The sequence below is a fragment of the Hyperolius riggenbachi genome, chromosome 3 (assembly GCF_040937935.1).
Source record: "Hyperolius riggenbachi isolate aHypRig1 chromosome 3, aHypRig1.pri, whole genome shotgun sequence".
In the NCBI taxonomy this organism is placed as follows: Eukaryota; Metazoa; Chordata; class Amphibia; order Anura; family Hyperoliidae; genus Hyperolius; species Hyperolius riggenbachi.
The window spans coordinates 373,170,719-373,196,824 of NC_090648.1; positions in this window are offsets into that span (position 1 = coordinate 373,170,719).

Here is a 26,106-nt window from a genome sequence, read left to right on the forward strand (position 1 = left end):
CCAACAGCCCTTCCGTGTGCAGCGCTACGGTTCAGTTGTCTGTGTCGGAGATGTTTGAGCGCAAGAGGAAATTGCCAGCAAATGACCCCCGGGCCGTGGCAGTAACAGCCAGCATAGCCAAGCTTCTGGCCTGCGAAATGCTGCCATATCGAGTGGTGGAGACAAACAGCTTCAAGGGCATGATGTCAGTGGCCATCCCACGTTACGTGGTTCCCAGCCGCTACCACTTTGCGCGCTCTGCAGTGCCTGAGTTGCATGAGCACGTGGTCAGCAAAATAACCCGAAGCTTGAAGAATGCCGTTGCCTGCAAGGTTCACCTCACCACTGACACCTGGACGAGTGCGTTCGGCCAGGGTCGATACATCTCCCTTACCGCGCACTGGGTGAACCTTGTGGAGCCTGGCAGCGATTCCTCACCTGCTACGGCGCGGGTGTTGCCCACGCCGCAAACAGCTGCACCGCCGTCCCTCCCACTGGATAACAACAGCAGCACCTACCTCTCTGACTCCTTCTCCTCCAACGCATCTCAAAGCTGTACCTCATCCGGAAACGCTAACCCAGCAGCAGTAGGATCGTGGAAGCAGTGCAGCACAGCTGTTGGCATGCGTCAGCAAGCGTTGCTGAAGCTGATCTGCCTTGGGGATAAGCAGCACACAGGGGAGGAAATTTGGAGGGGAATAAAGGAACAGACGGATTTGTGGCTGGCACCGCTGGACCTGAAACCGGGCATGGTTGTGTGTGATAATGGGACTAATCTCATTCGCGCTTTAAGGTTGGCTAAGCTGACACACATCCCTTGCCTGGCGCACGTGATGAACCTAGTAGTTCAGCGGTTCCTGAGGACATACCCAGGCGTGGCCGATCTTCTGTTGAAGGTGCGTCGAGTGGCCAAACATTGTAGAAATTCCAGTACTGCTTCGGGGGCACTCGCCAAGATGCAGGAGCGCTTCAATCTCCCCCACCATCGCTTGCTGTGTGATGTCCCTACGCGCTGGAATTCTACGCTGCACATGCTAGCACGCTTTTGTGAGCAGAAGAGTGCAGTGGTCCAGTACATGACGGCGCAGTACCGAGGCGCATCCGGACAGCTGCCAAGCTTCTGTGGATCCGATTGGGCCAACATGTTGGACCTCTGCCAAGTCCTCCAAAATTTTGAGCAATCCACGTTGCTTGTGAGCAGTGACAACTCTTCATTCAGCATTACCATACCACTGCTGTGTTTACTGAAGAGGTCGATGTTAAAAATCAAGGAAACAGCTGTCATGATGCAACTGGGGGAATCTGAAGGAGAAAACGATCAGCGTGATGGTACCAACATCAGGCCATCCGCCTCAGGGAACGCTGGCCCCAGCAGCTATGACGAAGAAGAGGAGGAGGAACAGCTGGAGTTGGAGCAGGAATTTCATGCCACCACTGACGAGGGCCAGAGCGGTGCACGTTGGACTTCCACAATTCAACGCGAATGGTCAGCAGAAGCAGACCAGGAGGAAGGTGACGACTATGATGCATCACAACAACTATCACAACGCTCACAAGAGGATGATGAGGATTCTGGTAGGACTCTGGCACACATGGCTCAATTCATGCTAGACTGCATTGAACGTGACCCACGCATTGTGCGCATTCTGGACAACACCAATTACTGGGTTTATACCCTTCTGGATCCACGGTACAAACACAATGTTCCAAAACTGCTTGAAGAAAGAGTCAGACAGGTCAAAATGGAAGAATACCAGCAGGCCCTTGTGGAGACTTTAGAGAGGAGATTGACATCCTCCCCCTCCTCTAGCCAGTTGTACGCAGACAGACTGACTTCCGCAAACCCAGGACGACCAGGAGGGCAGCAAACAACGCAAGCCGCAGCTAGTACCCAAAAGGGAACGGTATCGGCAGTGTCCTTGGAGTGGGAAAATTTTCTGACACCCATGCAGCAGCAGCCCACTGAACAGCAAGCGTGCAGATCCACCTCCAACACCGATCGCCTGGAGAAGATGGTCAAGGACTACATGTCAGATGACGTAGCTGTGTCGAACAATCCATCTGCACCCTTCAACTATTGGGTATCGAAGCTAGACACCTGGCACGAACTGGCAATGTACGCAATAGAGGTGCTGGCTTGCCCGGCAGCCAGCGTTATGTCGGAACGCTGTTTCAGTGCTGCCGGAGGCACCGTCACAGATCGGCGTATCCGCCTCTCTACAGAAAATGCAGACCGTCTGACTCAAATTAAAATGAATCAATCCTGGATTGGAAATGACTACGCAACACTCCAGGACCCCAACCAAGTAACATGACCAATGAACATCTGGGATGGTGTAGCGTTTCCGGTCCCTGTTTATTGAACCTCTCATCTGTATTACATTTATGACTGCATGGCGGCAAAAAGCATTGCTGCTATATCCGCACGCTTTTTGTCCTCATGCAAGGCCTGGGTTGTTGTGTCTCAAAAACCGTGGCCTTCTCCTCCTGCGCCTGCTCCTGTTCCATCACGTCTGCTGCTGCTGGGTTAGCGTTGCCGCGTGGTCCCTGTTTATTGAACCACTTATCTTTATTACATTTATGACTGCATGGCGGTACAAAGCATGCTATCCGCACGCTTCTTGCCCTCATGCAAGGCCTGGGTTGTTGTGTCTCACAAAGCGTGGCCTTCTCCTCCTGCGCCTCCTCCTGTTCCATCACGTCTGCTGCTGCTGGGTTAGCGTTGCCGCGTGGTCCCTGTTTATTGAACCACTTATCTTTATTACATTTATGACTGCATGGCGGTACAAAGCATGCTACCCGCACGCTTCTTGCCCTCATGCAAGGCCTGGGTTGTTGTGTCTCACAAAGCGTGGCCTTCTCCTCCTGCGCCTCCTCCTGTTCCATCACGTGTGCTGCTGCTGGGTTAGCGTTGCCGCGTGGTCCCTGTTTATTGAACCACTTATCTTTATTACATTTATGACTGCATGGCGGTACAAAGCATGCTATCCGCACGCTTCTTGCCCTCATGCAAGGCCTGGGTTGTTGTGTCTCACAAAGCGTGGCCTTCTCCTCCTGCGCCTCCTCCTGTTCCATCACGTGTGCTGCTGCTGGGTTAGCGTTGCCGCGTGGTCCCTGTTTATTGAACCACTTATCTTTATTACATTTATGACTGCATGGCGGTACAAAGCATGCTATCCGCACGCTTCTTGCCCTCATGCAAGGCCTGGGTTGTTGTGTCTCACAAAGCGTGGCCTTCTCCTCCTGCGCCTCCTCCTGTTCCATCACGTGTGCTGCTGCTGGGTTAGCGTTGCCGCGTGGTCCCTGTTTATTGAACCACTTATCTTTATTACATTTATGACTGCATGGCGGTACAAAGCATGCTATCCGCACGCTTCTTGCCCTCATGCAAGGCCTGGGTTGTTGTGTCTCACAAAGCGTGGCCTTCTCCTCCTGCGCCTCCTCCTGTTCCATCACGTGTGCTGCTGCTGGGTTAGCGTTGCCGCGTGGTCCCTGTTTATTGAACCACTTATCTTTATTACATTTATGACTGCATGGCGGTACAAAGCATGCTATCCGCACGCTTCTTGCCCTCATGCAAGGCCTGGGTTGTTGTGTCTCACAAAGCGTGGCCTTCTCCTCCTGCGCCTCCTCCTGTTCCATCACGTGTGCTGCTGCTGGGTTAGCGTTACCGGTCCCTTTTCCTGGAACCTCTTATATGTATTACATTTATGACTGCATGCCGACAAAAAACATGTTACCTGTGCAAAGAAAACAGACATTTCCCGCATTTAAAAGACAGTTTTCCCTTTGAAACTTTAAAATCGATTTTCTCAAAAACTATAAGCTCTTTTTGCTAAAAAATTTTTTCCCTCTTGTACCCACTCCCAAGGTGCACATACCCTGTAAATTTGGGGTATGTAAAAGTTCGGGTCCCCATTGACTTCCATTATGTTCGGAGTTCGGGTCGAACACCCGAACATCGCGGCCATGTTCGGCCTGTTCGGCCCGAACCCGAACATCTAGATGTTCGCCCAACACTACAAGAGAGGAATGTAAGACCTAGTGAATCCACTGTCTTATATAAGTACCTATACCCCATCTCCTCCGCAGCCTTTACTCTGGAGCAGGAGCATCTCCACTCAGCCAAGGGATGACAAGTATGTTGTCCCAGCACTCGGGTACACCCAAGCCTTTAGGAACTGATAGACTTAAGACAGCTTTACCACTAAGACTCACAAGGCAATGATACAGGCAATAAATGTAGTCAAACAGTCCAGGGTCATACAACTAAATCAGATAGCAGTCAAACTGAGGGATATGCAAAAGCACAGTTAACAAGCGGAAGATCGTACACAATCCGACAATAACAAGTTCAAGGGTTTGGCAGAAGAGTTTTCAATAACAAGCAACGATCCAGGCAGCAATCAACAGATATTCAGGTAAAAAGCAAAGTATCAGGCAAGATAAGTAAGAGCATCAATGTTTACATAAAACATATAATCTGCATTAAACTGAAAATAAAACTGAACTTATTATTCTAAGCCAATAGCTGCATTTTATATGTGGGGTTAATGGCTGCATATGTGTGTGTCAGTGTGTGTGTGTGTGTGCGTGTGTGTGTGCGTGTGTGTGTGTGTGTGTGTGTGTGTGTGTGTGTATGTGTGTGTGTGTGTGTGTGGGGGGGGTGAAGCAATTCATATGTGGAAAGATTTATGCATTTCATATAAGGGGGTCATGTCTGCATAACGTATTTGGGGGTCATGGTTGCATTTCATATGTGGGGGTGGTTTTGGCATTTCAAACGTGGGGTGATTGCTACTGTACAGGATGTTGTTGGTCAGGGAGAGGAGGAGGTTTAACAGCGGGCCTTGGGTGTTGAAAAGTACAAATCTGGCCCTGCTGACAGAAAAATAAATCCATATTGTTAAATGCTCTAATCCAAAAAAGCAAAGTTCAGGGATGAGAGAACTTGGTTGTTGCTAGCATTTCAACTAAGAAGCATATACATTCATGCCAGAATTTGCCTACCAAGGTACACTCCCAAGCCATGTGCCAGAAATCTACCTCATTCATTACACATCTATGCCATGTGTACCAGACTTATGGTGCAAAATATGTCAGTTTCCAGTGCTATGAATGATGCATAGCTAATGGAAGGACTTATTATCAGCCTGGAAAATCTTGTTGTGACGGACCCACTTGAGCAAATTATTGCTGTCTAATATAAACGATGATTTTTAATTTTGAGAGACATCAGTGGAATTTTCATTGCCATCTGTGAAAAATTCTGTTTGTATGAGTTTTGATGCGCAATGGGTTAATAGGAGTATGGGCGGAGAGTCCCACAACTGCTGCTAGAACTGCTTTCCATCATGAACATGACTATATTTAGTTGGTGACATCAGTCCCCAGGGCCGGATTTGTACTTTCCAGTGCCCTAGGCCTGCTGTCACTATGCGCCCCCCCCCCCCCCCCAAAAAAAAAAAATGTCCAACACTCTGACTAGCGATCATTGGTTTGAATGGGCTCATCTCAGTTGTGCTGCTCTGCCCCCCATTCAACAAATAATTCCTGTAATTTGCGCTCCTGCACAAATGTGCACAGCAGCCGATAGTGTTCTGGGCATGCATACTTGAGAAATGACGCTGATGTATGACTTGTCAAGAATGCATAACACTGTACCGGCCATGGGAAGGAGCGAGAAATTAAAGGGAGCGTGAGTGGCCAGAGCATGCGCTGCTTCTTTGTCCTCTGTGTGACTGGCTGCAGTCGGAGCCACAAACAGGTGGCAGGGCAGTGCAATGGAGAGAAGCCCATCCAAAACAGAGAACAGGCAAGTAGCAAACATCCTGTCAAGACCCACTTTGGATGTTCTGTTGTAATTACAGTGGACCTGAACTCAGAACTTCCTCTCTGCTCTAAAAGATACGCAACAACATAACCTTTCAATAAAAACATTTTTGTTACAGCTGATACAAATCCTGCAATACATCTGCAGTGTGTCTACTTACTGCTTTTATGGAAGCAGACATATTTTTAACATCCTGTGCTTTCAAATGAGCTTAGCTGTTGTGGCAGTCGGGTGACACAGTGTAGAGATCAAATTACAACTTGTGACACAGAGGAGGGGGAATTAGACAGGCTCTCTAAATACATACAGGGTACATTTCTCTGTTTTCCTTCTGTCCTGAGTTCAGCTCCACTTTAAAGTATCTGAATGACATTTATTTATATTTGCTGAAAAATATATGCATCTCTTTTGAATGCTGAATGTACATATGGTGGTGTGCGCTAACATATTGGCAGTATACAGGAACAAAGTCTGAAGAAGGCTTATTTAAATTGCCTTTAAATTTTTTTTTAGGGTAAATGAGGCATGTAGCATCATGTTTTTTTTAATGATGTGGGGACTTAAAATCCCTCTCTCTCTCAGATGGGAAATCCGAGTTTGCTCGGATAGTGCTATTCAGATTTTAAAAAATATCCGAATTGCTATTCAAAGTTCGGATAGTGGAAAAAGTTCAGATTATCTGGGTAGTTCGGATACCCAAATATTGGATGAGCACCACTGCTCAGGTGTATTTAAAATGACAGTTCAGCAATGAAAGGGAAGAAAACAGCATTTTTGATCCTGCAGTCTCATAGATGGTAGGAGCTGGAGGACAGAAAATGTGTCAGGAAAGAGATAACTAAGGAAGAGAAGCGACCACTGCTACTAGGAAAAAAAAAGAAAGACAGTCATAAATTAGGATTAGATAAATTAACAACTGCTGGGGTCAGTGTCAAAGCTGTAAAAGAGGTGAAGAAACTGCAGAGCTCGCTGATGTTTTGGAATGCCTGCAATAAAACTCAGCGGAACATAGTTCTATCTGCTTTGTAATGTAAATCTCTGGTATTTCTCATATCGATCTGTAAGTCTATCATACAAAGAAATGAATGGATTATCAGGTGACTGTTATGATTGATCCTGATTGTTTTAACACATCAGGAAGTGAGAGAGAGATGCAGGGATTGGGGATCTCTGGAATTCAGCTATTAGTGCCGAGCAGGGCGCTGGATGGCAGCGCTGCGGGACCAGAAGAGATGATTTACTTTGACATATGACCTCTTCTCTCTCCAAGTCATGCCGCCCTTCTTATCTTATCTAATTTCATCGCCCTAGGCCGTGGCCTTGCCGGCCTTTCCAGAAATCCAGCCCTGCCAGTCCCTGCTGCACAACATGAATAAAACCCCTCTTAAAAATATATTTCAGTTTCTAGAAGTCACCTGATGAAGGCATGCAGGTCACATGTAATGTGACAGAGAGGGCCATCTGCAGTAACGCTAGACACTGTGTTAACATAGCCCCAGAAATGTATGCATTTGCCATGCCATTACACATACTCTGCACTCCAGGGTCTTCTAAGAGTATATTGATACACTTTGTGTTACTCAATAACTTCACATTTTGCACCATGATCAGTACTTCAGTTTGCTTAGACACTGCACAAGTTGTACATGTTCACTGTGGGAACCCAGAAAATTCTGTGCCAGTTTAATTTCTCCAGGTTATTTGCTTTAAAACTACATATCCTATTCCTCTATAATTGGATTTGCATTCTGGTTTTCAGCACCCTGCACTATATGTTGTTTATGTGGAGAGAAATAACATGTCGCTTCCAGTATTGTCAGGTCCTTGATGTTTTGATTTGATGCTGCTGAGTTTCTGGAGACAGCCACAATTTATACTTGCAGCCATTGTTGTTACTTTCTAATGTAAAGACAACAGGCTAGAGACCAGAGGCAGAGGTTGGGGCTGTAGACTGTAAAAAGGATATCAATGCTAAAGCCTACTAATGTCACCAGGAAATCAATAATATTGGATCATGATTCTGAAGTTCTATTAGTAATAAAACCACTGTAGAGGAAGTATAGTTTTTTTCCCTACAGGCTGCTTTGCAATATCCCCTGGGGTTTCATTCTAGTTTTTACAGTTGACAACAATCCTGTGTTCCCATTTACAAGTCTTGTGTCATCTCATCTCGTCTTGATCATTTTTGAGGAACACTGACATTATCATAGACCTGTCAATCAATATAAAATCTATTTAAACAAAGTCTACTTTTATCTTTATTAATAAATCTGAATTAATACTATGATCTATATTGAATAATAATTTTGTTATCTTTAAAATTCAGTATTCTGATACATGCTGTTAACATCTATTAATTAATAGATAGAATAATCTATCTATTAATAAAATCCTTCTCAAGTATGTAGCATTTCATGCTTGGATTATCCCTATCCCCTTTATATATTAGACAAGACAAGACAAATAACATTTATATTGCGCTTTTCTCCTTGCGGACTCAAAGCGCCAGAGCAGAGCAGCAGCCACTAGGGCGCGCTCTATTGGCAGTAGCAGTGTAAGGGAGACTTGCCAAAGGTCTCCTACTGAATTAGTGCTGGCTTACTGAACAGGCAGAGCCGAGATTCGAACCCTGGTCTCCTGTGTCAGAGGCAGAGCCCTTAACCATTACACCATCAGCCAACTGCTGATATTGATATTATCTCCTGCTTCTAGTGTATCCTGCACAAACATATACAAAAACGGGACACCGAGAGGCCAATGTAGTGTAGTAAGTACTGGAGATAATGAAATATGTAAACTTAGTAGGTAATACTCACAAACCAGGTTCACCTCAAAAGGTAGCCACTGTCAATGCAGGTGGGGAGATTAGAACTGTCACTACTCAGGAATAAGAAGTCGATCTCCGTAGATGAGGAAAAAAGAGGTAACACCCCTCCACCAAGGGTGGACTCAATTATTGTACAAAGCAAATAGAGGCGTCAAAAGAATAAAAAGGACTAAAATAGTTAAAGTATATAGAGAAGGCAGTGGTGGCCTTACCTCCTCCAAGCAGACACAAGGAGCTGTTGGTTTAACAATTCAGGAACATTTTATTTATATACTCCAGAGTATTTGTGCAACACATTTCACAGGAACAACCCTGCTTCATCAGGCAATAAGGTAGGAGCATATAACATCTGCAGATCAGTAATACACCCAGTAGTACACTGCACAAACATATGCACTCCATACCAAGTTCATTATTTCGCTACACAAAGTAAATAACTAAGTATGTACCAATCAAAATTGCTTCCACTGTGTTGATTTTCATTACATATTTATGCTGGGGATCTTACATTTCTATTGGTGCTTGGCTCTGTATGTTCAGTTTTCTTTTCTAACATGCCTTTTAAGAATGGTGTCTAGAATCTGAATGACTATTGAAACTATGGGTGACTTTCTCTTATTGGATTCTTTTTTATAATACATGTTTGTCTTCTAGAGAAAAGTGATCTGGATGATCAGTGGTGGAGTTTCATCTTGAGTGGGAGGAATCTTTTTCCAAATGAGCAGTGGCCATTATGCTACGTAACCAAAGGAGACTGATTAATTTCTTTGCACCAACCGACTATGGTACCAGTAGTAGGTCTGAACAACCCAGGGCATGGAACCTACAGTTAAGTGCACAAATATTTAGACAGAGACAACGTTTTCCTAATTTTGGTACTGTACATTATCACAACAAATTTTAAAGAAAACAACAGACAACAGCTTTAATTCAGTGGGGTGAACAAAATGATTGCATAAACACGTGAGGCAACTAAAACATTTTTTTAGCACAATCCCTTCATTTCAGGGGCTCAAAAGTAATAGGACTATTGACTAAAAGGCTATTTCATAGGCAGGTGTGGGCAAGTCCATTGTTACGTCATTAGGAATTAAGCAGATAAAAGGCCTGGAGTTGATTTGAGGTGTGGTGCTTCCATGTGGAAGATTTTCCTGTGAACAGAAAACATGTGGTCAAAGCAGCTCTCCATGCAGGTGAAAGAAGCCATACTTAAAGTGGCCATACACTGGTTGATTTGCCATCAAATCGACCAACAGATAGATCCCTCTCTGATCGAATCTGATCAGAGAGGGATCGTATGGCTGCCTTTATTGCACACAGATTGTGAATCGATTTCAGCACGAAATCGATTCACCATCTATGAAGCTGATCCCGCCCCCCCTGCATACATTTCCTGATCCGGCCGGCGCGAGTCCCCTGGTCTCCACTGTCTTCATCTCTGCGTTCGGCTCCAGCTTCACTGAACTTCCTGCCGGGGCAAGTTTAAACAGTAGAGGGCGCTCTACTGTTTCAACTTCCTGCCGGGACAGGAAGTGAAGCCAGCCAGAACCTGGAGCCCAGCGGAGAAGAAGACAGCGGAGACCAGGGGACTCGCGCCGGCGGAGCAGGTAATGTATTGCTGCTAGCGTCAGTTATCGGGCATTCGAACGCCGCTATCGACGCACTCCCGACTCGCTGGTGATCGAACAAAATCTTCTGCACGGACGGCTCGACGGGAATCGACGGGAACGATTGATTTCGGATGGAAATCGATTGTTCTGTCAGCGTAAATTGCTAAAAAAAAATCTAAAAAGGCCAGCACAGTTATGGAAAAACATTCTTTGGACAGTTGAAACCGCAACCAACTTCTACCAGAATGATGCAAGACAAAAGTATGGAGGTTTGGAACAGCTCATTATTCAAAGCATACCACTTCATCTGTAAAACAGTGGGGGCAGTGTGATGGCCTGGCCTGCATGGATTGGCTGCCAGTGGCACTGAAACGCTGATATTTATTGATGGTGTGACACAGGACAGAAGCAGCCAAATGAGTTTGGAGGTGTTCAGAGACATACTGGCCCCTATTCAATTAACTTTTTGTCCCGTGTTTTCTCCTAGGTGATATTTTCACGCCTTGTAAGTAAAATGCTTTTTAATCCATCAGGAAACAAGAAAATACTTAAAATTATTTTGATATTACTTTATCTACTTTTTGGTACTTTTTCATTTGCAGAGTGCTGAAAAGTTTTTGAAATAGGTTATCATTTTAGAAACTTGTTACGTTATAGTTTTTGTCAAATTATTATATAATCAAATATGTTATTTTTTCTATGCGTGTAAGGGTTTTTGTGCGTGGGGGGGGGGGGGGTGGTTAGGATTCGGCACCACCTGGGGGTGGTTAGGGTTAAGAACCACCAGGGAGGTAGTTAGGGTTAAGAACCACCAGGGAGGTGGTTTGGGTTAAGTACCACCAGGGGAAGGTTCTGTGTGAGAGTAGGGTTAGGGTTAAGCGGTATTGTTGAATTTTTAAAATCAATATATTTTCATTTTCATCTCTCATCTGTTTTAAAACTGTATTTATCGTTAACAATGTTTATCGTTATTGAGATTTTGCTATCCACTGGCGCCAATTTGTTATACAGCCAGGCCCTTTTTTCCTGGTGCCCTTTTTCATGCACTCCAAAATACCATTTACTGGCAAACGCAAGAGATTAAAAGAGTAAACTTTTGATCCAGTGTATGTCTTCTTTTGACTCCTGTGTACTAGACTTAATCTTAAAAGTACATCTTATATATTTGTACATTAGAAGACAGCAAGAAGATTATTTTACTAATACAAATCAATTTCATTCAGATGCTGTAAAATTATTAATGTCAGTCTGATAAATCCTCTTAAATTCTCACCTTGCTGTTGCTTCTGAAAGTGATGCAGATCTTTCCAGGACACACAGTATATATTTTACTGCTGTATGCTACAGTGGTTATGATTGTGGTGAAATACAGGCTCAGACAGCACATCCCAGGTATGACAACTGCAAAATCCTCTTCTTACTGTCTGATCCTTCTCGTCCTATCTGCTTCTTTTCATACTTATTTCTCTACCATGGAAAAAAAAAGATGAAACAAAGGTATATTTCTATGTGACCTAAATTTACATGCAGTGTTTGCAGTTACTTGCATATAGACTAGAGATAGTCTACTACAAGCTGACTGAGTGCACTGCGTAAATGGAAGGTTCACAGCCAGCCAACACTACATAAACAACAAGACATCCCTTGTACTGTACTATCAGTGTCAACACTAGGAGGTCTGCACTTTCGGGTGGTGTTACTCGACGATGGAGGAACGGAGTAACACGACGTGTCAAGTCTGAGCACAGCTGTAGCTATGCTCAAATTTAACGCCGTGGGTGAGCCGTCTGTCTAGCACTGTTACCGAGCACTAACAAGTGCCTGGCTGGTGCAGGAGAGCAGCTGGCAGGCAGAGACTTTACCGCTCCTTATATGCCCGTGTGAGAGGGCCCTTAGCCATATGTTCTATTGCTCCCGCTGAGCACTTACAATGGCTATGCCCATGTGGCTGAGGGGGCTGTAGCATCTAAGTTGCAGTACTGCATGGCAACATTTCACTTGGAAACCAATGTAGGAAGCACAATATTGCTGACGGGTAACAGATGGAGGTGGATGTGATGTGCTCAGTTTCCATACTTAAGTGTCCCTGGAAGAATGTGTTGATGAGGCGGATGAGTCAAAGAAGGAGGTGGCAGTGGAGGGGGAGGACATTGCATGCCTTTCAGCTCTGAGCAATACTAGGTACGCAAGCCTTGGTGCTGCATCTGCCAACTTCTGCCACTAAAGTTACCCAGTGAGCTGTGTAGGAAATATATCTTTAATGTCCATGCTTGCTAGACTAGTTATCAGGCTCACCTTGTCACAGAGTGCTGCATCAGCATGGACACATTGGTTTTTATGTGTTCATGCTAAGCAGGAACACATTTTTTAGCAAAATACCGCATTTCATACTGTGGGTTGGCACAGAAGAAAGTGCAATGGAACACATTTGAGTCCACCAACCTGTAAGATAGAAGCTTCATTGCTAGCAAGTGTGCAATGGCTTCATTATAATGTGCTGTGTTTTGGTGTCATTTGGGCCATTCTTTCTTTTGCATTCCAGCCTCTGGGAGAAAGAAGGTTGGATGCTGTTGACCACAGATATATTGGGTGATGGGGTAGTAGGTGTCGTGATGGCGATGATTCCTGGTCTTGATGGCGAGCAATATGGCTGGTGGAGCTCCAAAGTGTTAATACTCTACTATATTCTTGACTCAAATTGCTGGCTTAAAGCGGATCCGAGATGAAACACTAACTATAACAAGTAACTTGTCTATATATCTTATCTAAAGTTTAGATAGTTTACACAGCATATCTAGCTGCAAAAGTTTAAAAAGTGTATGAGTATTTATTCGTGTGATACAATGGAGGCAGCCATGTTCTTTTTGTCATATTGTCACAGGCTAAGAGCTGGAGATGGTATCAGATTTCTTGTGTGTAAATTCAGTCCCCTCTCCTCCTCCCTTCTCCCCTCTGCCTTTGAAATCAATGGCTAGTAACACCTCCCCCTCCTCCTGCCCAGACTGAACTCCTGTAAGCCCTTGCTATTGTCTGAAAGTGCCTTGGCACTCTGAGGGCTGTGGGCGTGGCTTTTTTAGTTTATAGGGAATTAAACTATTAAAACAAAAACAAAAAAGTATTTGGCTTGAGGAATGCCCTATAAACTATAGGAAAGGGACATAATTATGCAATGAGTAAAAGTTCATCTCGGATCCACTTTAAGGAGGGAAGGAGGTGGAGGACGAATCAGCTGCAGCTTGCTGGGTGGGTGGAGGTCACCACACAGAGATCTGTGCTTTGCTCAAGTGTTCCTTCCAGGTTACTGGATAGTGTCTTTTCATAGTTGATCATGAAAGTTGTTCCCAGTAGGGATGAGCAAGAATGCTCTTGTGAAAAGTGAGAGTGTCCTGCAGAATGCGGGAGGCAAGAGTGGGCTATGCTAGGTTAACTTACCTGGCTACCACCTGCATTCCATCAGCGTACACTTCCACATTCAGAACCGGAACCCTGCATATCCCACTCTCACCTCCTGCACTCTACAGGATGCTCTTGCTTTTCATGGGAGCTTTTTTTGGCTCATCCCACACGTTTCCAGTTTGTTTGGGTGCTTGTCTTTATTTTCATTTGCTAAGTGCGAGGATTGCAGATGACCATTGTGATGTCAGCACTGTGTACTGCAAAAAATGACCAAATGGGCGGAGATCTAGTTGGGCCGCAAGGAGCTCTGTAGCTGGTGGTAGTCCATGGTACTTGAGGCACATCTGTGGTAACAGTAGCCTATGATGGCTGACTGGTATGACTGATTATTAAAGACTGCCAAGTTTTTGCCTCATTTTCCCCTCTTCCTCCCTTTCCCACTTAAATGGCAATCTTCAATCACCTTTGCTTCTTCTTCCTCATCTTCCTGCCTACGATGATCTCTTTGTTCTCCCCATGTCAGATCAAGAACATTACAACAAAACTAGTTGGCTTCTACTAGCCTGATAGTCAGCCAGCCCCTCAAGCAATCTTTGCACGTATGCAATCCCTGTAGTGGCTGGCCTTCTTGGAAACTTCCAGGGTCAGCTCATACCACTTGGACTCACACTGGATGATGTAAAATACTCCTTCCATCTAAGTTTATGACATATATTGCCATATTGGAATGGTGTTTGCCTCATATTGGGACCTTGTACCATACTCCTACTTGGAACTCTCATTTTCTCATATGGAGACATTAATACCATGCTAATAACATCACCCAGATACTTTGACTTTCAGCAGCATATAACAATAGCTGCCAAAAGCAGCAGCTTCACTTTACTTACACAGATGCATATTGCTCTGTCTTGAATAATGGTTTGAAAGCCCTGCTGGATGCTGTATTCATGGACTCTTTATGCGATTGCTAACTGCTTGTACTGCAATGCACATGCACTGTGCCTAACTGCAAATGTGACCTGCAGACATCACATGGTCGATGATCTGAGCAAGTCCAGTGCAGTTGATATAACATTCCAGTGTATTGACTTCTTTCTAGGAGTCCATGTTGGTACTAACATTTGTAATTTCAAGTGTGAGAGTCCACTCATTGCCAGATGTTGAGTGTTTTGAATACTACTGCACACCAAAGACCAGGCTAGGTTTTAAATAACCATTCTTTATTGTAAATGATGTAATGATGTTGAATAAAAAAGTTGTATTATATTATGACTCAATGAGCTGTGTTGGGGAAGCCTGTCTGCTTTTTCTACAAGGGCATTATCATCTGCCTGCTCCTCTGCTTCCTCAATGGAGCCAGCCTCACAGTATGCATTAGCAGGTGGAAGCAGTCTTTTTAGATATTGTTTCAGCAGGCTCGTCTGGGCTCAGTGGGTTTGAGTGAAAATGAACTGGAGGGAAAGTCGAACAGCTCCACTTCATCAGTTGACACAATGATTTGTACATCAAGGTATCAGAATCAGAATCGTTTATTTCGCCAAGCATGATTGGTCATGTCCGGAATTATTTTTTGCACATACATATAGCTCGGGAGAAAGACATATAAAAGGGACATATAATAGAGAAATAATAGCGAAATGGATCGATGTCAGAAACAGCAGAATCAATCAATTGCATTACATTACATTACATTATATAACATTCCAGTCCATTAATTGACCCCGAGATGACCAGCGCAGGGCCGGGCCGACACATAGGCTCACAAGGCTGGAGCCTCTGGGCGGAGCTAACTGCAGTGTGGGTGGGGCGCAAGGAGCAGGTCTGTGTATTGCCTGGCTTGCCGCCCACCATCCCCGCTGACTGTGTTCACGCTGGGCTCACTGGCCGGTGCCTGATGAGAGGCAGGAGAGCTGGGGCGGGTGATCCACGCTACGGTAGCTGCAGGTCAGCCTGTTATGGAGAAATCTGTCTGCTGTGTGCTGTTCCCAGTCTCCCCTACGTAAGTGTATTCACAGAGCAGAGCGCCCCTCCCCTCCTCTTCTCTCTTCTGTCACACTGAGGGGGCGGGGCTGAGCACTGTGGACTGGAAACCCGGGAAATTCAGGAAAGAAGCAGTGGAGCTCAGAAGACAGGTACATAATTACGTGCCTTATGTGGGGAATTGGTTGGGTAGAAGCACTGAGTGTGAGGAAGGGGGAGAAGTGTCCAGAGCAGAATATGCAGGCATGATTCTGCTCACATCCAGCACACACTGCCTGTTACTGAGGCTGAGCTGAAAGGATTAGTTTCCCTAATGCTGCTGCCACACTGTACATGAGACACTCATAGCTGGGAGCCCTCTCTCCTTCTTCCCTGAAGCTGCTGCATGATTATGTGGGGGCTGTAAGATAACAGCACAAATTACTGCACTGTTAATATGCCAGAGCTGGGCTTCCTGTATGTCAGGTCTGGGATCATGCTTCTATGTCACCAACACTCATGCCTCTCTCCCATTCCCTATCACTCTCAATTCCTCCCTTGTCATCATGATGCTATATCTTCCCTTAACCACACCCAACCCACTGCCCCCCCCTTTCCTGTCTCTAAATCTTCTGCCTCTCTACCCTAGCTTTCCTTCCCTCAAATGTTTCCCTCCCCCAAAAGCATCCCATCAGTGGCGTAGCTAAGGAGCTGTGGGCCCCGATGCAAGTTTTGCAATGGGGCCCCCCAAGCACTCTATACATAACAATTGATACAGCGCACCAAAACCTGCCAATAGCAACTACAGTGTCAGGGGTGCATGAAGGGGATGGGGAGCAGTTTGTTAATGATTACTACTATTCAAAGTATCTATAGAAGTTATTATTACCAGCACAGGACCAATAGAGAGCTAATACTGTAGTTGAGGAACGGCCCTTTGGGGCCCCTCTGGCCCAAGGGCCCCGATGCGGTCGCTACCTCTGCACCCCCTATTGCTACGCCCCTGCATCCCATCAATGTTTCACTTTTAAGGTGGACCTGAACTCTTGCGCAGGACAGAAGGAAAACAGAGAAATGCACCCTGTATGTATTTAGAGAGCTTAGCCTGTCTAATTCCCTCTCATCTGTGACTAATCACAAGTGTTAATTTGGTCTCTCCCTTGTGCCACCTGATTGACATAGAAGATGAGGCAGATAAGCTCATCTGAAAGCACAGGATGTTAGCAATATGTCTGCTTCCATGAAAGCAGGAAGTAGAAAGTGCAGATTTATTGCAGGATTTGTATCAGCTGTAACAAAAAAATGTTTTTCTATGAAGGTTCTTATGCTATTGCCTATCTTTTAGAGCAGAGAGATAATTCAGGTCTGCTTTAAATTGGCCACTACCGATACAATTCACCAGACAATCAGTTGTCCTGGACCACTAATGAACCAGTATATCCAATTTGATCAAATTGATGGAATGAGTCTGTATTAATTCTGTTAATGAGCAAATTGGATAGCAGCTTTCCTTCCATTAGTGGACCTGAACAATCATTTCTGATCAATGTTATCAAATCAGATAATCAATTGTCTGGAGAATTGTATAATTCATGGCCACTTTAAGTATTTATATAGTGCTGATGCCCTCCATAGCATGTTACAGAGTATATATCAATACTGCTGATTATCCTCAGAGCTTAAACTGTAATCCTACCATAGTCATAGTGTAATGTCTCTACCATATTATGTATTTATATAGCAGTGATACCTTCTGCAGCACTTTACAGAGTACATAGTCATGTCACTGACTGTCCTCAGAGGAGCTCACAATCTAATCCCTACCACAGTCATAGTCTAATGTCCTACCATATTATTATTATGTATTTATATAGCACTAACATCTTCTGCAGCACATTACAGAGTACATAGTCATGTCACTGACTGTCCTCAGAGGAGCTCACACTCTAATCCCTACCATAGTCATAGTGTAATGTCCTACCATATTATTATTATGTATTTATATAGCACTGACATCTCCTGCAGCACATTACAGAGTACATAGTCATGTCACTGACTGTCCTCAGAAAAGCTCACACTCTAATCCCTACCATAGTCATAGTCTAATGTCCTACCATATTATTATTATGTATTTATATAGCACTGACATCTTCTGCAGCACATTACAGAGTACATGGTCATGTCACTGACTGTCCTCAGAGGAGCTCACACTCTAATCCTGCCATAGTCATAGTCTAATGTTCTACCATATTATTATTATGTATTATAAAGCACTGACATCTTCTGCAGCACATTACAGAGTACATAGTCATGTCACTTAAAGTCCTCAGAGGAGCTCACACTCTAATCCTACCATAGTCATAGTCTAATGTCCTACCATATTATTATTATGTATTTATATAGCACTGACATCTTCTGCAGCACATTACAGAGTACATAGTCATGTCACTGACTGTCCTCAGAGGAGGTCACAGTCTAATCCTACCACAGTCATAGTCTAATGTCCTCCCATATTATTATTATTATGTATTTATATAGCACTGACATCTTCTGCAGCACTTTACAGAGTACATAGTCATGTCACTCACTGTCCTCAGAGGAGCTCACACTCTAATCCTAGCATAGTCATAGTCTAATGTCCTACCATATTATTATTATGTATTTATATAGCACTGACATCTTCTGCAGCACATTACAGAGTACATAGTCATGTCACTGACAGTCCTCAGAGGAGCTCACACTCTAATCCTACCATAGCCATAGTCTAATGTCCTACCATATTATTATGTATTTATATAGCACTAACCTCTCTTGCAGTACTTTACAGAGTACATAGTCATGTCACTGACTGTCCTCAGAGGAGCTCACACTCTAATCCTACCATAGTCATAGTCTAATGTCCTACCATATTATTATGTATTTATATAGCACTGACATCTTCTGCAGCACATTACAGAGCACATAGTCATGTCACTGACTGTCCTCACAGGAGCTCACAATCTAATCCTGCCATAGTCATAGTCTAATGTCCTACCATATTATTATGTATTTATATAGCACTAACATCTTCTGTAGTACTTTACAGAGTACATAGTCATGTGACTGACTGTTCCTTTAGAGGAGCTCACAATCTAATCCTACCATAGTCATAGCCTAATGTCTTACCATATTATTATTATGTATTTATATAGCACTGACATCTTCTGCAGCACATTACAGAGTACATAGTCATGTGACTGACTGTTCCTTTAGAGGAGCTCACAATCTAATCCTACCATAGTCATAGTGTAATGTCCTACCATATTATTATTATTATATATTTATATAGCACTGACATCTTCTGCAGCACATTGCAGAGTACATATTCATGTCACTGACTGTCCTCAGAGGAGCTCACACTCTAATCCTACCATAGTCATAGTCTAATATGGTCGGGGGGGGGGGGGGGGCGCATCTAGGCAGCTCAGCCTCTGTTGATAGTGGACCTTGTCCCGGCCCTGGACCAGCGGTTAATCTTGTGGGCTGGGTGGTGCGGTCGACTGGTCAGCCGTGGCCCGGCTTGTTCCACCGTTCCTTAGGGCTTGCACCGATGGAAGTATGTGGAGGGAGTTTAAGTAGCTGACCGCCGATGGGAAAAAAGAGTTCCTGTGTCTAACAGTCTTTGTGGGGATGGCTCGAAGTCTCCGGCCTAGCGGAAGCAAGCTGAAGTATCGGTGGCCTGGGTGTGAGGAGTCGTTAGCGATCCTCAGTGCCCTGGATTTCAGTCTTTTGTTGTACAGTAGTGCAAGTGAGGGGAGGGAGCACCCAATGATCCTCTCCGCCGACCTAATGACCCTCTGTAGTTTGAGCTTGTCGCTGGCGGTGGCTCCAGCGTACCAGACCAGGATGGAGGAGCAGAGGATTGACTCACTGGTGGTGGAGTAGAAGCTGGTCAGAATTTCTCGGGTCATGCCGACCTTCCTTAGCTGTCGGAGAAAGTAGAGTCTTTGCTGGGCTTTCCATTTGATGGCAGTGATATTGGGCTTCCAACTGAGATCACTGGAGATAGTAGTGCCCGGAAGACGGGCACAGGGCAATCTAGCTACCTCAGTGCCATCAATATAGATTGGGGGAGGGGTGGGGGCCGACCTCCTGAAGTCAATGATTAGCTCAACAGTTTTAGCAGTGTTAAGCACCAGCCTGTTCTCTTTGCACCAGTTGCAGATTCTCTCCACCTGCTGACAGTACTCCTGGACATTATCCTTAGTGACAAGGCTGACAACGGTGGTGTCATCGGCGAACTTGATGACCTTGACAGAGTCTGTCTCCAATCTGCAGTTGTTCGTGTAGAGGGAGAACAGTAGTGGAGACAGCACACAGCCCTGAGGGGCACCTGTGTTTGTTGTCACTGCTTTGGAGCAGATGTCACTCAGCCTGACAACCTGGGACCTGTTGGTGAGAAAGTCTGTGATCCAAAGGCGTAAGCTTGAGTGAACACCAAGTGCGACATGGTCCTCCTGTAGTATGCGTGGACAGATGATGTTAAAAGCTGAGCTGAAGTCAAGGAGTAGTATCCTGGCATATGCGTTTGGCCTATCAAGATGGTCATTGATGAGCTCCATGCAGATATTAATTGTGTCATCAGCAGACCTGTTTGCCCTGTAGGCGAACTGGTAGGGGTCTAGGAGGGTCTAGAAGTGTAGAGCTTGAGTTAGGCTAGGACCACCCGCTCCAGGGTTTTCATAATGACGGAGGTCAGGGCCACGGGCCTAAAGTTGTTAAGGTCTGAGACCCCCTGCTTTTTAGGGACAGGTATGATGGTAGACCTCTTGAAGCAAGTGGGAACCTTGCCTTCCTTCAGTGACTTGGAGAAGATATCAGGTATGCATCATGCTCTGTCTATCCTTCCCTTTGGTCAGACTCCTCCTCTGAGTCATCCAAATTCTGCTTAACGTCTTTGGCTGGAGCACAAGTCTTAACAGCAGAGGGAGGAGGATGCATCTCTAGAACTATGGTTTGGGACCCCTGTGAGCCCTCTGTCTGGGACTGGGAAGAAGCGGGGTTGCTAGGACTGGGTCATGTAGTCTACTACTTGTTCTGCATTATGCAGTATTAATGGGCACCCACTACCAGCACCACAGAAATGTCTAATATCTCACTGGCTTCTCGTTTTCAGTACAGGAGGCACAACCTAAACCACTTTACATGCCCCCCTGGACAAAAGTACCCCTTTTTCTCTTTGCCTAGACATAGTTGGTAAGTTTCTAGAACACTGTCAGCTTGCACAGCAATCTGTGACATATTGTAGTCTTTAGTAAGACTTGTTATGCGTCACTCTGCAAAGAACATTTGCACTATCAACTGTGATGATGATGATGATGATGATGATATACACTTCTGGCCTAAAGTGTCAGATAATATAGTAGAATAATAAAATTTTATTGGGTACTTATTGCAAGACATGCTATGCAGAGTACATTTGAAATCGGCGCCGGTAGACTTGGGCGCAGGATTCAGCGGTATATGGCTGATCCTGCTTCTGCACAAGTCCGGGCCGGTTTAATTACTATTCCCCCTCCAGGCCGACATGGATAGTGGGGGAATGAAATAATTTGGCTTCCAGCGATTGCTGGAGGCCGAATTATAGTGTATTTTAAGCAACCTCGGCTCCGTCTTGTGACGGACCCGACGTTACTCACTGAGCGCTGCAATAGGAGTGATTCCTAGTCTATGGAGGCGCCGGCTGCACCCAAATCTAGCAGCGCTGAAAAGCACTGCTCCGTGCTATGCATCCCACCCTGTAAAACAACTTTTGTGCTATCAACTGTGATGATGATGAACACTGGCCTAAAGTGGTGGATAATATAGCAGGACAACAACATTTTATTGGACATATTTTTCTGGACTTGTTATACTACAAACAACTTTTACATTTCCATGTGTGATGATGATGAACATTGACCTAAAGTGTCAGATAATATAGCGGAATAATAATCTGTAAACACCTTGGGCCCGATTATACTCCTCTTTTCTCTTAAATTCTCTTAAATTTTCTCCTATTTGATATTTTCACAATTTGTCAATAAAATGCCTTTTAAAACTACCAACAAGCAAGAAAAATACAACATTTTATAGTACTTTCACACCTAATTTTTCATTGAAAAGTGCTAAAAAATGAAATACAAGATGATAAATTATCTCCATGTAGAAGGCTTAGGAGAAAAAGTTAATTCCTTATGGGCCCCTGATTGTAACTTTCAATTCAGCAGATTGCAGAAGCATGTGAACACCATCACCAGTGCATCAATTTATCAACACAGAAGACAACAGGTAGTCACTCAGATCAGGTTAATAACTAGCACATAAGGAGCATAAAATGTTTATGGGGTAAAGGTTAGGAACCACAGGGAGGAGGGTGGGGGTTAAGGTTAAGCCCCACAAGGGTACTGTAAGTTGTGCTTAGGCACCATCAGGTGGGGTTATGTTTATGCCCCGGGGGGGGGGGGGGGCCTATGGTTAGGCACTACCAGGGGTGTTAGGCTAAGGAATCAGTAGAGGGAGGGTTCTGTTTGATAGTAAGGTTAGGTAAGGTCATAGTAAAATATTGGTATAAAATTACTAATATTTTAGTTTCATAATATCACTGTTTTGTGGGTTGGCAACTACCAAAAATGAACCGCCCTTTTTGTGTTGAGGTTGGACCAAATTTAAACACCAACCCTATGCGTCATTAAGCAGAGACAAAGAAACATTAAATCTGCTATTTAATTTTCTAAACACAGCATAAAACTGTGGGATATCCCAAAATAAGTGTAACTTTTAGTGGTAGGTGGATAGATACAATGCTCATTAGTTTATTTTCACCTCAGGTTCACTTTAAATAGTTTAACTCCTTCAACATAACTGCAGCTTCCACAGAAATCCCCTAACTATTCACCTTAGCTAGAAGCCCTGCACTGCAGCTAGGAAGCTGTCTGTGAAATGGCAGTAGGGGATATGTGTGATATAGACCCTTTCACCCAAGGCTGGTTACATTTGCACCCTTAGCCCAAAATTGTTGTAGCCCCTCTTCCACGTGCTGCAGCCACTTACCCCCAGGTATAGCCACTGCCCTTGTACAAGCGAGCGCTGTAAAAAAAAAAAAAGCACAGGAGATTTGGGCACAGCCAGCGCCACCAAAGGGAGCCATCAAAAGACGGAGAACAAATTACTCCAAAAACTCTAATTTGGCTGCCAGTAATAGTTGGAAAATGAATTACATTTTCCCACTATCCATGGCGACCTGGAGGGGGAATAGTAATTAACGTGCCGGGACTTGTGCAGCAACAGGGTAAGCCTTTTATCGGCTTTACCCTGCACCCAAATATCCCAGCGGCGGATTCATAGGAACGCTGTGCCACAGCCTCCCAGAGGCCCTTAGTTTCCTTGACCCACCTCCACTCCACATTCCATTCAGCAGTCCCCCTTCACATTCCATGTGCACCCCTCCTCTTTCATGTACAACCTCCATTGGCAGTAGTCCATCCGCCCCAGGAGCCTCTGTAACTTCACTCCTCCATGTTTAGCCTCTCCATTGAGCAATAGCTCCCCTAGGCATTGCCTATGTCCCCTACTCAGAAATACTGACCTTGCAGGCACCTTTGTCACTTTGGCAAGGTGCTAGTCACTGAATTGATTTGAGTGGATTAAGTTTCTGCTCTGCACAACATCATACAAAACTATCACAGCGCAGATCAGTCTGAAGTAACAATTCTGCAAATTCAAGATATGTGTTAGGTACATTTTAATACAGCCGGTTTTTCCTTCTTGGGTTTATTTATTGAGAAAAACTTCAAAAACAACTGTTATTAAGATTCAAAAGATAGTTTATCGACTACATTAAGATAAAATAAGATATCTCTATGCTATTCTGCAGATCTCAAGAAAAGCATGAAATTACATTCACAGGATTCTGGGTACATTTCACAGTACTGCCATATCATTAACTAAATTATGGCATTTGTTCATAACTGTCTGACTAGATCAAATTATTACGTTCTTGCAATGCTTCATGGATGTTGAGCAGAGACGCTGATCTGTTAGTAATGCCTTTAGTTTGCAATACAAGCAATGATCGGTGTTATATAAGAAGAACTAAGCTGTGCACTGAGCAAACTGATTTAATATTGCTGCCAGAGGCCGGGGGACATGTACAATGCACTGCAGAAATGTGTTCCGGGCACGTCTAGTAACGAAGAGGTTACCAAAATAAATATGCATCCCTAGCTGTCCCGAAGCAGATAACCTTCTGGCTATACTAATGAAACTTTCCAAAATTGTTCAGTTTTAAATCCACACGAAAGGTCCTTTGAGGAACATAAAAGCAAATATAAAAATAAAAGCAGGAAAAGGGTGACAGAATGTATAGTCCCCTCGAGGTTTTGATGCATAGAACTGTTTTGAGATTCTCAAACGGTATTTGACAAAGTGAATTTAAACGGACTTTTCAATCAATCAGTCATGTACTTACATTAGATTTTTCAGTGCAGATAAATGTGGTTTACCCTTTCTTGGTAAGTGAGCTCTTCCATCCCTCCGATGAATTTTGTTGCCCATCTTTGTACCCGTTCCAGAAAGTCAATGTCCTTTCTAAAATGTGTGTCCAAAACTGTACCCCATACTCCAGATGTGGCCTCACAAGAGAGTTATACAGAGGGAGTAGTATGCTAGCATCTCAAGATATTATTTCCATTTTTATGCATCATAGAATTTTAGCTACTGCTGCTTGGCATTGTATATGATTGCCTAACTTGTTATCAACCAGTATTTTTAAGTCCTTCTCCAAGTCTGATGCTCCCAGCTGTATGTCATTTATTTTATATAATGATCTGATGATATGATTTATATGTTTATCATTTTATTTATTTTATTATTATTACATAGTTACATAGTTATTTGGGTTGAAAAAAGACATATGTCCATTGAGTTCAACCAGGAAATAAAGAGTTCAACCATTATTATTATTATTAAATATTATTATTATTATTATTATGACATTATAATGGTATGAATTATATGATTGCCACGTCCAAGGTGCATGACTAATGCCAAACATTGCCATATGCCCATCATAGTCTAGGGCCACTTTTTTTAAGGGGGCAGCCAGCCGATCTGTATGTTTTTGGGATGTGGGGAGAAACTGGAGTGCATGGAGAAAACCCAGGCAGAAACAGGGAGCACTTAAAAACATGGAAAATCAGGGACCCAGCACTGCAAAGCAAGAGTCTTCTACTATATCCTGCCCAAAACAATCAATGTTACCACTTTTATGTAGTATGTGTGTTTAAATTTGTGGTAACATTGGAAAATCAAAATTGGTTGTGTGCATACACCCTTATGCTAAGTACACACTTTTGATTATGGTCACCAGTGCGGGATCAGGAAACAATTACAATACAGTACAATACAGTACAGTCCACAAAAGAGAGGAGTAAGGATCTGGTCAAAGAACAAGCCAAACGTCTAGGGCAGGCAGCTATCAGGCAGACAATCACAAAATAGTTGCAGACGCAACACTAACATGGCAGCAGCCACAACATGAATGCTCAGTTTTCTCCTAATCATTTTACACATGTTTGGAAGCAAATTAAATACTGATTTTATTTCTGCATGTTGTCCCCATTAATGTATGGAGAAGTTTGATCACATGTGGTGAAAAAGTTTAACCCACAAGTGATGAATGTAGTATTCTTAGAATCAAGAGCTTGCTGCTGATAAGAAATCAGTTTGCCCAGAGGATCTTGGGAATTGTTCCTGGATTGAAAAAAATGCACCCTACTTAAAATATTATTGGACAGATGATATAATATCATTATAGGACAAGTAGCACAGGGTTTTATTGTGAGCTAACAGGCAGCATCAGAATTCATGGAAAAGTCAGAGCAGGCAGTGGGCAAGGTGGCATTAATAACAGGAAAGGTTGGTAGCTGGAACTGAAGACAAGATAAAGTCGGGACAAGCCGGGTCAAGGAAAAATAAATCAACTAGAATAGGGACTAGCTATAAAAGAGAAACTACCTCAACGCAATACACAACTAAAAAAAGAAAGCTTTAAATATTTTAAATTAGCACCACTTCCATGTGCACATGCAGGCACACTCGTGTAGATGAGGTCACACAGGCAAAACAAAGCAGGCAGATGAGCCAGCACAGAGAGAGGTGATGCAGAAGCACTGTGCGCCAACACCAGGACAGTAAGGGCCCATTTACACTTAATACGTTGGAATGCGTTAGTGTGAGTATGTGTTAGTGTGCGTTGGTACGTCTTTTTTCCATAGCAGTGCATTGTGAAAAAGCTTTCAGTTAAAATGCATATAGTGGGAACTGAGCCATACGAAAACATGGACATTACTTTGAAAATCAGTTTTCTCTCAGTTATAACTGAGAGCAACTGATTAAGTGTAAGAGGGGCCTTAGTGTAGGCATAGAAGTGAACTGTAAAGGATCCCCTTGCACCAGGAGCAGGACCTGGACACAAGAGA